Source organism: Phocoena phocoena, chromosome 17 (assembly GCF_963924675.1).
Source record: "Phocoena phocoena chromosome 17, mPhoPho1.1, whole genome shotgun sequence".
Taxonomy (NCBI): domain Eukaryota; kingdom Metazoa; phylum Chordata; class Mammalia; order Artiodactyla; family Phocoenidae; genus Phocoena; species Phocoena phocoena.
The window spans coordinates 12,048,512-12,064,359 of NC_089235.1; the positions used below are offsets into that span (position 1 = coordinate 12,048,512).

Here is a 15,848-nt window from a genome sequence, read left to right on the forward strand (position 1 = left end):
ATTCCTTCTCAAAGGGCTGACCACTTTCTTCCTCCGTCATTTATGATCTTCTCATGACACTCTTATTATTTATGACCCTTTATGCTGAAGGAGCGAACCAGGTGTGGTTGAAAGACCAGTGAGAAGGGAATAGAAGACTGTTTTAAGACAGGGACTAGCATGTCAAAGACTCAGAGGAAACAGGACATGGTGCTCAAGGAACTGACCAGTGCACAGAAGTTGGTGGAAATAGAGTCTGAGTTGAGAGGAAGGGGTTGGGAGGACATGGCCCTGGAGAAAGATGCAGAGGCTGGCCCCGATAAGGAGTGGGGATTTCAGCTTACGATCAGTGGACCACTTTAAAGGGTTATAAGCAGGGCAGTGATAGGACACTACTTGCATTTTAAAAGAATGTAGTGTCCAGAGAACAGATGGGAGTGGAGAGAGACTGGAGAAAAGGCTATCAGTTAGGAGGCTGGCCAGGTAAAACAAGGATGTGTTGAACTTGTTCTAGATTAGTGACAGTGGGAAGAGAGGAAGGCAGTAGAGTTCAGGGAGCTTTAGAAAGGAGAACTGATGAGGCCTGGCTGGTTGACCACACATGGATCAAATGGAGGAGGGGAAGTGAAGGAAGTCGGCCATACAGGCCCAGAAATGATACTGTACTAGTTGCAGTATCACTTAAAGATAATGCCTCACATGGAGGAGACTGGACTTGATCCTGTAGGGAACAGGAGACAACAAGGATTTCTTGGCTTACGTAAACCTACATTTCTGAAAGGGAAAACTGAAAATGGTGTGCAGGATGGCCAGAAAGGGAAACACTGATCGCAGACAGACTAGAAGGCAACACCACTGACGTGGGGTGTTGAAGGCTGACAGCGCACAGCTGCTCAAAGCAGTGGGCTCCTCTCAGCACTGGTGATTCTGCCCCAAACATAGTTTAATTTAAAAAAAAAAAAAAAGGAGTGTTTTAATCAAAAAGTTATATTAAACAGTGTAAAATGTTATGCTATGAAAAACGATTCTCCCTCCCACCTCAGTCCCCAGTACTTTTCCTCCATGGAGCTTCTGCAAGTTTTACATCTCTCCAGAAATGTTCTCTGCATACACAAATGTGTCTGAGTATGTATTATGCACATGCTTTCTGTGTATGTATGTATATATCCACACACATAGATCCACTTTTTAAAATGAGATTACTATACATATGCCCTACTTTTTTTAAACTGGGAAACTGTATATGGTTAGACCATTTTTATACCAGCTTGGGGAGCTCTGCTTCATTCTCTTCAATGTCTATGATGGCTGTGCTCCTGCAGTGATCTCACAAACCCCCTGTTGATTAACACTGAAGTCAAACTTGGTCTTAAAGTGCTCTTGCCTGTCCTTTTCCTTGTCTACCACCCTCAGCTTGTGATGTGCTGGCTGCTTTAAACCACTCATGGTCCCACACTGGGCCACTCTCCCCTTCCACCTTTTCACACAGCTCTTTTCAAATCTGAAGTAAGAGAACTCCCTCTGCAGCCACACGAATTTAGCACACCCTTAATTTTCTTTCATCGTGGAGTCATCTGTGATGGCAGCATCAGCTTGGCTTATCAGATTCATATTCCTTGAGCAAAAGATCAGACGATCCTCTCTAAATTTGTGAAATGTACTTTGAAAATCCTGTGTTTATACAGCCGCACCAAGGGTATCATAAACTCTAAAATGTCAGAGCCCCATTGCCAATCAGAGTTAAGCTCAGAGTAACAGGGATTTTTCTTCTCAGAGCTGACATTTTCAACAAGGCTGGTCAAGGGCTCTTCAGACACTTTGCTTTTAGAGGACACTGCAGTGGATACAGGCCTTGGATCTCATTCATTTGCTAGAGTCCCCAGGGCACACAGGTATTTAATAAATCCTGATGAACAGACATCTGTGCCTATAAGTATTATTCTTGATAGTCTTCCTTCCCATTTTTTTTTCAAAGAATTGTTGGGCATTTTATCCTCTATTGCCCTTCATAGTGTAAACTGTAATCAGACCCTTTCTTCCTCCCCAACTTGGATTTCAGTGGAAAGCCTTAATTAGGAGACAGGTCTCCTGCCTGCCAGGTCATTGATGGCCCTCAAAGGCTTCCTGGCATTCCTTACAGGGTGTCCTATTGTCTGGTCATCATCAGAAAACCAAAAAATGTCCTTTGACACCATCCCGAACTAGCTGTCTGCTTCCTACATCTTCCTGTCTCAGCTATAGCCTGTACAAGAGGAGATTAAAATACCCCCTGGAGCCCTGTGACCTTTATTCCCACCTGGAACAAAGTCACTGAACACTGAGTTTCCTCTGCATCTTTCCTCTCCTTATGAATCATTTTAAGGTCCCTCATGTCATCAGGAAGCAGCACATCTGCAGCCTGACCAGCCAAAGTGGACTCGGTCCATCTTCCTTGGCCACCAGTGTCCTCTCCCCCGTGCCTCGAATCTCGCTGTGACAGTTTTCTCTAGGTCCCTGCTTGTCTTTTTCTGGGGTCCTTCACTACCTCTGCAAGCTGCAGAGAGAGGAAGCCATTGAGGGCTTTCTTTACCTTCTTTAGATGAAAGTCAAGTTTGCAGTTCAATGATTTCATCTTAGTTAAGATTCCTCAGTACCAATATTATATTAGTATAAATTATATAATTTTTTTTTTTTTTTTTTTTTTTGTGGTACGCGGGCCTCTCACTGTTGTGGCCTCTCCCCCTGCGGAGCACAGGCTCCGGATGCGCAGGCTCAGCAGCCATGGCTCACGGGCCCAGCTGCTCTGTGGCATGTGGGATCTTCCCGGACCCGGGCACGAACCCATGTCCCCTGCATCGGCAGGCGGACTCTCAACCACTGCGCCACCAGGGAAGCCCTAAATTATATAATTTTTTAATTTTAGAAAGCCATACAAACAGAAAATAATTATCAGTTCAAATCTAAAATGTTTTTCCCAGAGTTTAAGGTAATAATATTGTCAAAATTACATATATAATTTAATAAATAATGAACATAATATACACGTATATAATATATACTATAATACATAATGTGTGTGTAGTATCTTGACATACACATACACACGTGTTGTTATATGCGCTTGTTTTAGATGATCAAATTACATCTTCTGAACAGCACATGAATAACAAGTGCTGTTTAAACCCTCCTGGCATTTCCCCTGTCCCTTAAACAACATAAATTTACTCAGCTTTATGTATAGGCAACATTTCTTGCCAAATTCTGAAATAACAGAAATAGAAATCATAAAAACAACCTTTTTTGGGGGGGGCACCTGCTGTATTAGGGTTATCCAGTTAAACAGAACCAATAGGAAAGATATCTATCTATCTATCTGTATATTATTTATTATAAGGACTTGGCTCATGCAATTACAGAGGCTGACAAGTCCCAAGACCCACATTCAGCATTTTGGAGACCCAGGAGTCCAAATACCAGCAGGCTAGGGACCCAGGAAATGCCAAAGTTTCAGTTGAAGTCTGAAGGCAGGAAAAAAACTGATGTCCCAGCCCAAGGCAGTCTGGCAGGAGGAAATTTCCTCTTACTTCCGGGAGGGTCAGCCCTTTTGTTTTATTCATGTCTTCAAGTGATTGGATTGGCCCACCCACATGGGGAGAGCAATCTGTTTTCCTCAGTCTATTGATCCAAATGTTAATCTCATCCAAAAACACCCTCACAGACACATTCAGAATAATGTTTGACCAAATATCTAGACAATCCATGGCCCAGTCAAGTTGACACATAAAATTAACCATCATACCTATCACGTCACCAATAGGCTCAGGAATTTTCTCATTTAATTGCCACAAAGACCCATATGGAAAGTAGGCTTATTCCCATTTGCTCAATAGATGTTTATTCAATAAATGTTTGTACATTTTAGAGATGAGGAACCTGAGGTTCAGAGAGCTGAAGTAACTTGTCTAAGGTGGCACAGCTAGTAAATGGCAGAACCAGCATTCTAACCTAGGTCTAAATGACTCCATCTGAATTCTTAAGCTGTGTGGCCCCTGCCCCTCAGTGCTGGTGCTGCATTCCCCCTGGTCCTGAGGCTTGGGGTGCGACAGGTCTGAAGGTATTTGCTATTGGTCGAAGCTCTGGGCAGCAGTGGGGAGGGGTCCCATTTTTGTCTTCACAGGTCTGTACACGTCAGACTTGAGTGCAACGTGGAGCTGCTAGGAGGGCTCTGCTTTCCTTTACCTTTGAGGTCCTCCACAGAACATTAACAGATGCTACTCTTCACTGGAAGTTTCATGCTTGTGCTTTGTACAGATAATATTATTTAACGTTCACAATGACCCTGTGTTCTCCCCACCCCACCCCTCTGCTGTGGTAGGGAGACGGCTGACAGGTCACCATGGGCTGCCAAGGGCCAGGACTGTGAGACATCTCTCTTAAACTACTGTCCTCAGAACCACCAAGAGTACCCTCCATTGCCTTAAATGTCCCCATGGGCCAATCCAATCCTGTTCTACTCCTCCCCACAATCTGCCCATAAAGCCAGCATAAAATACGCATGAATCAATAATTCTACAGGTGTGTGCCATCTGCTGACTCACCCACGGAATAGGCCTGGGCTTTCCCTTCATTTGCTTTGCCCCTCACGGCCTGACGTGTTGCTGCCCCTCACTTTCTACCTTCACCAGCACTTCCAGGAAATGCTGTCCAGTGGTAAACTTACTGGGAGCCCCTAAATCAATCTTGTATAGAGGAGACTCCTCTGTCCCCTCTCCCTGGAGCACTGTCTGGGTTGCTTCTTGGGAATCCCCTTTGTCGTGACAACATAAGCAGTCCTGCCAGTACTGCCGAATTAGCTGGGCCACGGCAAACCTCTTGTCCTAGAGAGGAGGGATTGGAGACCCGGGGGTGTGCATCTTACCCAAGTTCACACTTAGGAGCCAAGTCATCCGCCTCCCAGTCCAGTGCTTCTGGGGTTGCCCACAGATACCAGTTCTGATGGGCTGGGGACAGGGCAGCCTGCCAGTCCCAACCAGCGGAGGCAGGCTGAAGAACAGTGTATCGCCAAGGCGGTGTCCGAGGGGCAGACACGCAGGCTGCACCAGATGACAAGGGGCGCCGGCACCCCTTTTGCACGTCTGCCTCCGTAAACAATAATGTACAATGACGTAGGTGCAGCACAAACAAAGCAAGGTGTTGCTAGAAAACTGGGATAGGGTGGACCCTTATTAACAGAAGCAGATTCCCTTTGGTCTCACGCTTCACCGGAAGGCCCTGGAAAGAGCTGAGACTCCTACCTGCCTGGAATTGCTGTGAATGACTCACTCTGGCCCCCATTCCCAACAGAAGTGGCTTTGGATTATATCATGGGTCCACAGAAACTCAGCTCGACTGTAAGTTTGTGTGGATCTACCCAGAGGATTCTCCACGGCAGGTCAACAGGCATGCATTTGGGCTCCATGGGATGACGTTTCTAGATTAGATCTCTGGTCTGGCTCCCTACATCTCACTGCTGGTGTTGTTTCCAGAGCCTGTGAACCTGATGACAGGAGCCGAGGGCAACTGGGCTTGTGTCAGCCGAGGCTCGGAGAACACCATCAGATAAATACTTAACAGAGAAACAATCATTGGTGGGAACAACTCTCAAAATAAAGTAAAATAAAACTGCTTATTGTTTTCAAGATCACTTTACTTAAAAAAAATTTAAATATAAAGGGTAAATGAACTTCAGGTGCTTTGGGAGCAACAGAGCCATTGTTGAGAAGGCAGCACACTCTAGAGGTGGAGACAGAATGTGGAAGGTACTCAGAGACATGGGTGCTCGTCCTGGCTGCCAAGGATTCCTTGGTGCCCTTGGACAAATATCCACTTCACTGCTTGACTTGGGATTCTTGTAACTGGGAGACCTGTGCTCCTACCCAGGCTCTGTTCATAACTGTCTGAGGCTCAGAGGAGTTTCTTGGTTTGTAAAATGGGAGTAAGAACACTTTCCCTGCCTACCTGTCCCAGTTGCTGTGTAGGTCAAATGAACCTATGTGAAAATACTTTGCTAACAACAGAGTACTCTATATATTTTTTCCTGTGTAGGACATAATGTCTTTTGATGGAAGTGAGGTAGGAGTTTAGGAGGAGACTGGTGGAGAATGGTGAAGGGACTAGGGTTCCCCTGGGACATGCAGGGGGTATGGGGCAGGGTTGCAGCTGGGACTGGAGACCATGGGTCTGTGGTGGCAACATCTGCCTTACCAGTGGCTGTACAATTGAATGTTGGCTGCGGTGGTGGAAGGAATTAGGAGTATGGACATGGGAATACTATAATTATAGTGGTGATGGCGGAGTCTAAGCTGAACAGGGAAAGGGTTGAAGAAAGGAACGAGGCTGATAGATTTGGGGAGCTGGGAAATATTAGTGGGACGTAAGTACCACGAACACAGGGGCGTTAGCTGGCGAGGTAGGCAGTGGTGGGTGAGGCTGGAGTTAAAGGTTTGCAAGCTCAGGACATCCAGGTATCTGAATAGGGCGAGGAGCCATAAGGGAGAGGGTGCTGTCTGGGAGGACCACATGGGAGCTGAAGGGCCCCAAGTCAGTGACAGGACTTGGGGTGGAGAGAGTTGAGTGCCAGGGTCCTGAGAGAATATGGGTGAGTTGACAGACGCGGGGATGGCCATGGGGAGAACAGGACCTGTGGATGGTAGGGACACCAAAGGTCGGGGGCAGAGTGTCTGGGAGGGCTGGGAGAATGCTGCTGCTGCTTTGGGGTAAGGGAGGCCCAGAAAACAGAATGGCTAAAGGCGTACTCAGATTTAAAATTTGATATGCAGTATACACAAGTCAGTCATTTTGTGTACAGATAATAAAAAGTTGTAGGGGCGCCTTGGCCTCAATATGTAAACATATAAAACAAATGATAATGGAAAACTCCTTTCAGCCATTGACACTTGAAACTATAATAGGCTCGACAGCACGCGGAAGCCGGTTAGTACCAGTGGATGAGGGCCACGCATTGTTAAATTTTCTGGAATTTTTGCAAGCCAGGTATTATGTTGGTAGATTGAAGTAGGCCCGGGAGGGAATAGTTACACCACGGAAATCTGCAAACACTACATACTAGGGCTTTTTCTCCCCTGGAAATCTGGTTGCTAAACCTTTTCCAGCATACCACTGAATAGGTCTAAATATAACCTCCAAATCTGCCCAACTTTACGGTCCTGTTGTGAGTTTAACTGTGACACTAAAAGAGACATGCCCTAATCCCTAGTACCTGTGAATGTGACCTTATTGAAAGTAGGGCTTCTGCATGTGTAATTAAGATGTAAGTTAAGACGAGTGCATCCTGGAGTAGGGTGGGTCCTCAATCCAATATGACTGTAGTCTATAAGAGGAGCTGCAGAGACAGACACACACACAGGAAAACACCATGTGAAGGCAGACACGGGGGGACCGCCATGGTGACAGAGGCAGAGACTGAGGCATGCCAAGGATTGCCAGCAACACTGGAAGCTAAGAGGATGTCGTGAAGTATGTTCCCTCAGAGCTACCAGAAGGAGCCCACCTAGCCAACAACACCTTGACTTCAGACTTCCGACCTCCAGAATTGTGAGATAATAGGCTTACGTTATTGTAAGTCACCCAGTTTGTGCTACCTTGTTCAGCATTGCTAGAAAACTATACACCTGCCACGCCGCCAAGTCTGGGCACAAGGCAAGTGGAAGCTCCCCAGTGTGAGCTGTGAGGGAAGGTCCCTATTCCCTGTGCTCTGGCTCCCAGGGAACCTTCTCTCCTACATCCTCCGGACGTATGTTCCGTGCAGTCATCTGCTACTCCTTGTTAGCTGTCTTGTATTGTGGATTATGTTTTTAAGTGTAGACGTGTTGCCTCCTCTTCTAGGTGGTAACCAGAAGTTGTAAACTCAGACACCTTGCGCGTGGGTCAAGGTTGCTGAGTGTGACACTGGGGCAGCCACTGCAGACTGGAATGTGCGTCTGCCTTTAAATAAAACACTTACCCCACCCTGTTGGCCAAAGAAAACCTGACTAAGACCTGCCATCTGGGAACCTATGCAATGTGCCAGAGAGAGAGCGAACGTCTCTTGGCCTTTGCCTTCCCCGGCAGCAACCAGCAGGCATTGATTCACTGTGAATTTGCCGCCTGGATCTCGTGGGTCTTCTGTCCTGGCCCAGCAAGTGGGTCTGAGACCTCAGAATTTCAACAATTGCCCTAAAGTGTCCCCCTTCAGACAGAAACTTCAAAACAGGTTTTTATAGGGTTATGGTTTAAATCCCCTAGCTGACTAGCTACTCCACACTCTTGCAAAACTTCAGCTTCAGAAGAATATGGCAGAAGGGCGGCGTCCCCTCTAGACACGGCTTGCCCCACCCTGATGTTTCCATGAGTATTTTTCTTGGTGACTCTCACAATCTCGGGTGGCTGAGGGAGAGGCGTCAGGGATACTGAAAAGAAAGGGTGATTTGGGGTGAGGAAATCTTTTGAAGTTGAAACTGTTTATAGTTCATTACTTTTTGAACACCAGAGGGCGATACAGGCATACAGATAGAGCTGCTCTGCCTTGCTTTTTTAATGTGAGACCAAATGCTGAATATCGCTCATTTGACTCTTTTGCTCGGGTCTCTAAGAAAGTTACACAGAAGGCTCTTGAGACCATTTTCCGATGTCCAAGCCCTGGGGCTGGTACACCCACCGAAGGGTGCTGGGTAGGGTTACAGCTTCCTTTGTGGGGAAGCACTTGTCACTTACCCTCCCACCCCATCCTGAGACTGTCTAGTTCCGGTCAGCTCTTTGGGAGGGTTTGGACTGTGTCCCAGGTAAGAGCTAACTTGTGCAGGGACCCAGCTTGTTACTTCCAGGGCCATTCATTTAAAACCGGTTTCATGAGTTCTACTTAGTATCTGGCCCTGAGAGAATTGAGAAGCCTGAGAGAGGAGACCCCGTGAGGAGGGATGAGGGATTGCACAGGTCCTAAGGTTATCACCTGGGCAGCTCGTGGGGCTTTGGTGACGGTGGCCCGCTGACCAGTCTGCATGTCTGTGGTCTTGGACCAGCTCCCGCCAGTGACCTCTGATTGTGAGGACGATTTGGCAGAATGTTCGTGGTTTTTGGAGCATTATGGAAAGCTGTGTATGCCTCACGGAAGAGTCTGGGAGCAGCTGCAGTAGAGCAGTTGGGGATGCCCATGGGAGGCCTGACAGTGGTGGTGAGGGCCCTGGGAAGGGGCAACTGAGCTCAGCTTTGGAGTCTGAGGCCTGTGAGGAGAGCTTAAGGTGCACAAGTGCCCATCTAGGTGGGCAGCAGGGAGACCAGAATCAGGGCCCATCTAATTCTGCAGGCCCAGAAACCATGGGTGTGTGTGCAGTTGTGGAAAACTCTGCACCTGACTACGTAACTCATTCAGAAAGGGGCCTGTCTACCTTCACCCACTGGGAGAGGCGGTTCAGCTTTAGCTGTTCTGGGCACCTTCCAGAGGCATTCAGCAGAGACAGAGACTGTTCTTAGCAATATGTTGTCAATAATAAAACACCACTTACTACACAAGATAGAAGAAGGCTTTGCAGACCAAAAAGCTGTGCTAATGGGTTGATTACAATTTAGTGGGCTCTAGTTGTTCATCTGAAAGAGAAAACTTCAGCAAAACGAGGGGAAAATGTGTATCTACAATAGAGGGCACAAAGTCATTGCCATTATCCCAGTGAGTAAGTTGAAATGTACCACTGGAAAATCCAGCGTGGCCACTAGAAATTGGTGCAAGGCCGTGATCTGTTTGGCGCACAACAGGGGACTGCGCTGCTCCCCAGTCCTGTGATTGTTGCAGGGGCCTGGCCACGTGTACTAACAAGAGAGGATTCCCCGCCATTTGTGGTTCTATTTCTCAATTCAGCCTTTTAAATTAACAAGGATTTAAAGGCACAGATTTGGAAGCAGAGCACTTAGACTGGACCCCAGTTCCAGCTTTCTGCCCCTTATTATTGATGTTCATGCTTAGGGGAAGTGATATGACCGCAGGTAGTCAGTTATCTCTTTCTTAAAATGGACACTGAGTGTCAGGTAATGTATTTCACTTGTGAAAAAAAACTTATTAGGAAATTACCAAGGGTGGTTTAAGTGCAGTTATTCATCTCTAGAGGGAATCCTTCAGTATTTCCTTCACTTTCAAACACATGTCTGTTACCTGGGCTGGGTGAGGCTTCATTTGAAGGTGGGCTTTATTAGAGTTAAAGATATGCCTTTAGGCCCGTCCTATTAAACTAGCACTTAAATGCCCCCCCAAACGGGAATGAAAACTATTTTGGTTTCTATGTACTCTGCTGGTTTTGTAGTCCGTTTAGCCACATTTAGATGACAATTTGTAGAACAACCACTGTATTGGAAACCTTATTGAAAAGAAATTTTGCCTTGAGCAGAAGTTTATGTCTTTGTTTTTATCTTCTATCTTTTTAAGCTAATTAACATAAGAGACATCCTGAGCGAAGGTGAATGGGGAACAGCCGTCCGCAAAATCAAGGATCCACGTTCTAATTACAGACACGTTGTCAAATAAACACTGCTGTTGGACTTGAAGTCTCCCTGGTTTATCACAGCAATTGCTTACTGTAAGTAAGCAGCAAGGTGTTTAAATTTCACATCTGTGAAGTACGTGTTATGTTTCCTAGCAGCGGACAAGACGCAGTCAATATTTTTTCAGTAATACAGGTCTCAGATTCAGAGCGTTACTTAACCAAATAAATACTGTCCTTGACACTGAACTACTTACTGGACCTCATTAATGAACGCGCTTATTGGCAGTTCCTTGTTTAAAGCCACTACTACAATATTTTTCTTGAGCTTTAAAATATGCTCCATCTGGCTCATTCACAGATTGATAAGCAAGGGAATATAGCAGGCAACAACCCCCTAGAACTAGACTGTGAACTCCTGAAGCAAAGCTCTCTGGCGAGTTACAGCTTGGGCTGTGAAATCAGTCAGCCTGGTTTCAAAGCCTGGGTCCACGGCTTACTAGCTGGTGACCTTGGGCAATTCATTCAGCCTCTCCAATCTTATATTCCTCCTCTGTAAAATAAGGATATGAAAGTATCCACCTTAGAATTTTGTAGGGTTCCAATGAGAGAATCTAGTTAACATCTGGTTACTATCATCACCAGCAATACCATCACCACCTCTGAAACCCTCACAACCCCCAGTATAAGGTCTTGCACTATATTTATCACATAGCTCATTCTACCTACTGGTGAATTACAGATTTGGGATGAAATCTACCAGGATTGCCCATTCTTCCAGCATACTGTTTCAATTTTAGGGGGCAGAGAGAGAGAGGACCATCTTAACAATTGCTCAAACCCCAACCCTAGAAAATAATCATTAGATCCGTGTTTAGAAAAGTACCTAGTATCATTCTTAGCACACCTATACGAGGTATTTGATAAAAGGTCTGAGATAAAAACGGTTCATATTTTATTACTCTTTTACAGAGAAGACACAGGTTTAAAGTGACTTTCCCAGAGTCTACAGGAATGTTGTTTTGGGATACTCCTTCTTGATTTAAACTATGCAAAGCCAAATTTTATTTTCTGTTGAATCACACAGATGCCATTATCTTTGCTAGGTGTTTTCTTAGGAAATCCAGGCAATGGAAAATTCCTCTAGAGAGCTGCTTGGTCGACAAGTGCTTTCCGTGTTACTTAACTAAAGCTGTCAGGTCCAGTGAATAAGGAAACTAGTCAGCACTGGCTCTTAATGTGGGCAGCTCTATAGAAACACCTGGAGCCCTAAAAGTGCCTGAGCCAGGCCCACTCTGCAAGATTTTGCTTTGGGATAAATCTGAGAGATGTTGCTTTTGGACAACATGGGTGGGGTCTAGACATCAGAAATCTTAAAATCTTTCCAAATGATTCTAGAAAGAGCTCCTATCTAGTTCTTCCCCCTTAGTCTTCTATGATTCTTTTTAAAACTGAAGTATAGTTGATTTACAATATTATATTAATTTCAGGTATATAGCATAGTAATTCAGTGTTTTATAGATTATACTCCACTTAAAGTTATTACAATTAATGGCCATATTTCCTTGTACTGTACAATGTCCTTGTTGCTTATTTATTTTACACATAGTAGTTTGTATCTCTTAATTCCATACCCCTATCTTGTCCCATCCTCCCTTTCCTCTCCCTACCGGTAACCACTAGTTTGTTCTCTATATCTGTGAGTCTGTTCCTGTTTTGTTATATTCATTCATTTGTTTTATTTCTTTAGATTCCACATACAAGTGATAACACTTGTCTTTCTCTGTCTGACTTCACTAAGCATAATACCCTCTAGGTCCATCCATGTTGCTGCAAATGGCAGAATTTCATTCTTTTTTTACAGCTGAGTAATATTCCATTGTGTGTTTGTGTGTGTGTGTGTATCTTGGCTATTATGAATAATGCTGCTCTGACATTGGGGTGCATGTATTTTTTTAGAATTAGTGTTTTTGTTTTCTTTGGATATATACCTAGCAGTGGAATTGCTGGATCATATAGCAGTTCTTAGCTTTTTGAGGAACCTCTGTACTGTTTTCCATAGTGGCTGCACCAATTTACATTCCCACCAACAATGTAGGAGGGTTCCCATTTCTCCACATCCTTGCCAAAATTTCTTATTTGTAGACTTTTTGATGATAGCCAGTTGCACAGGTGTGAGGTGATATCTCACTGTGGTTTTAATTGCATTTCTCTGATGATTAGAAATGTTGAGCATTTTTTCAAGTGTCTGTTGGCCATCTGTATATCTTCTTTGGAAAAATGTCTATTCAGTTCTTCTACCCATATTTTTCACTGGGTTGTTTGTCTGTTTGGATATTAACTCCTTGTCAGTCACACCATTTGCAAATATTTTCTCCCATTCTCTAGGTTGTCTTTTTGTTTTGTCAATGATTTCCCTTGCTGTGCAAAAGATTTTAAGTTTAATTAGGTCCCATTTGTTTATTTTTGCTTCTGTTTCTTTTGCCTTAAGAGACAAATCCAAAAAGATATTGCTGCAACTTATGTCAATGAGTGTTCTGCCTATATTTTCCTCTAGGAGTTTTATAGTATTTGGTCTTACATTTAGGTGTTTGATCCATTTTGAGTTTATTTTTGTGTATGATGTCAGAGAATGTTCTAATTTCATTCTTTTATATGTAGCTGTCCAGTTTTCCCAGCACCACTTATTGAAGAGACTGTCTTTTCTCCATTGTATATTCTTGCCTCCTTTGTCATAGACCATAAGTTCGTGAGTTTATTTCTTGGCTCTCTATTCTGTCCCATTGATCAATATATTTGTTTTTGTGCCAGTACCATGCTGTTTTGCTTACTGTAGCTTTATCGTACAGTCTGAAGTCAGGGAGCTTGATACCTCCAGCTTTGTTCTTTTTTTCTCAAGATTGCTTTGGCAATTCAGGGTCATTTTTAGTTTCATATAACTCTTAGGATTATTTGTTCTACTTCTGTGAAAAATGTTATTGGTATTTTGATAGAGAGTGCATTGTATCTGTAGATTGCTTTAGGTAGTATGGCCATTTTAAAAATATTAATTCTTCCAACTCAAGAACATGGGAGGATATCTTTCCATTTTCTATGTATCATCTTCAATTTCCTTCAGCAGTGTTTTACAGTTTTCAGAGTATAGATCTTCCATCTACTTGGCTAAGTTTATCCCTAGGTATTTTATTCTTTTTGATGTGATTTTAAACAGGATTGTTTTCTTGCTTTCTCTTTCTGATAGTTCATATTAATGTTTAGAAAAGCAACAGATTTACGTATATCAATCTTGTATCCTGCAACTATACTAATTCATTTATTAGTTTTAAGAGTTTTTTGGTGGAGACTTTAGGGTTTTCTAGAAATAGTATCATGTCATCTGCAAATAGTCACAATTTTAGTTCTTCCCTTACAATTTGGATGCCTTTTATTTCTTTTTCTTGTCTGATGGCTGTGGCTAGCATTTCCAATAATATGATAAACAGAAGTGGTGAGAGTGGGCATCCTTGTCTTGTTCCTGACTTTAGAAGAAAGACTTTCGGCTTTTCACTGTTGAGTATGATGTCAGCCATGGGTTTGTCATAAATGGTCTTTATTATGTTGAGATATGTTCCCTCTATACCCACTTTGATGAGAGTTTTTATCATGAATGGATGTTGAATTTTGTCAAATGCTTTTTCTGCATCTATTGAGATGATCGCATGATTTTTTTACCCTTCCTTTTCTTAATGTGGTGTATCACACTGACTGGTTTGTGAATATTGGACCACCGTTGCATCCCTGGAATAAATCCCACTTGATCATGGTGCATGATTCTTTTTATTTATTGTTGACTTCAGCTTACTAATATTTTGTTGAGAATTTTTGCATCTACATTCATCAGAGATATTGGCTTGTAATTTTCTTTTTTTGTAGTGTCTTTGTCTGGTTTTGGTATCAGGGTAATGGTGGCCTAGTAGAATGAATTTGGGAATGCTCTTCATCCTCTTCATGTTTTTGGAATAGTGTGAGCAGGACAGGTATTAGCTCTTCTTTATATGTTTTTAAAAATTCCCCTGTGAAGCTCTCTGGTCCTGGACTTTCGTTTCCTAGGAGTTTTCAAATTACAAATTCAATTTTGCTACTAGTGATCAGTCTGTTCAGATTGTCTATTTCTTTCTGATTCAGTCTTAGAGAGTTGTATGTTTCTAGAATTTGTCTATTTCTTCTAGGTTTTCCAATTTGTTGAAATATAACTGTTCACAGTATTCTCCTATGATATTTTGTATCCCTATGATATCTGTTGCTATTTTTCCTCTTTCATCTCTTATTTTGTTTATTTGGGTCCTCTCTCTTTTCTTGATGAGCCTGGCTAAAGGTTTATCAATTTTGTTTATCTTTTCAAAAAAAAACACAAAACAACTTGGTTTCACTGGTCTTTTCTATTGTTTTTTTTGGTCTCTATTTTATTTCCTCTCTGATCTTTAGTATTTCCTTCCTTCTGCTGACATTGGGCTTTGTTTTTCTTTTTCTAATTCCTTTAGATGGTAAGTTAGGTTGTTTGAGATTTTTCTTGTTTCTTGAGGTAGGCCTGTATCACTATAAACTTCCTGCTTAGAACTGCTTTTGCTGCATCCCATAGATTTTGGAAAGTTGTGTTTCCATTTTCATTTGTCTCAAGGTATTTTCTGATTTATTTCCTCTTTGCTGTCTTCACTGACTCACTCTTTTTTTAGTAGCATGTTGGTTAGTCTCCATGCTTTTCCCATTTTTTGTCTTGCAATTGATTGCTAGTTTCATACTGTTGTGGTCAGAAAAACTGCTTGATATAATTTCTATCCTCTAAAATCTGTTGAGACTTATTTGATGGCCTAGCATGTGATCCATCATGGAGAGTGTTCCACATGCACTTGAAAAGAATGTGTATTCTGCTGCTTTTAGATGGAATGTTTTATAGATAGCTATTAAATCCAACTGGTCTAATATCATTTAAGACCACTGTTTCCTTACTGATTTTCTGCCTGGATGATCTGTGCATTGATGCAAGTGGGGTGTTAAAGTCCCCTACTATTACTGTATTTTTGTCAGTTTCTCCTTTTATGTCTGTTAGTACTTTCTTTATATATTTAGGTGCTTCTGTATTAGGTACATATATGTTGATGAATGTTATATTCTCTTTTTGTATTGATCCCTCTATAATTACATAATGCTCTTTATCTTTTGTTATACACTTTCTTTTTTTTTTTTTTGCGGTATGCAGACCTCTTACTGTTGTGGCCTCTCCCGTTGCGGAGCACAGGCTCTGGACGCGCAGGCCCAGTGGCCACAGCTCATGGGCCCAGCCACTCTGCGGCATGTGGGATCCTCCCGGACCGGGGCACAAACTGTGTCCCTTGTATTGGCAGGTGG

At 43.2% G+C, this 15,848-nt stretch overlaps 1 protein-coding gene across 2 annotated transcripts in view; it reads left to right on the forward strand.

Annotated features, from left to right (window-relative positions):
* The window catches only part of DNAJC5B (DnaJ heat shock protein family (Hsp40) member C5 beta), an 82,592-nt gene that overhangs the window by 6,076 nt on the left and 60,668 nt on the right, over positions 1–15,848 (forward strand). Inside the window, exon 2 of one of the 2 annotated variants that reach the window (XM_065895500.1) lies at positions 10,409–10,559. The exons of the other annotated variant lie outside the window; for it this stretch is intronic. The gene's annotated coding sequence lies outside the window, so the exon portion shown is untranslated. The remainder of the gene's footprint in view (positions 1–10,408; positions 10,560–15,848) is intronic. 2 annotated transcript variants of the gene reach the window in all.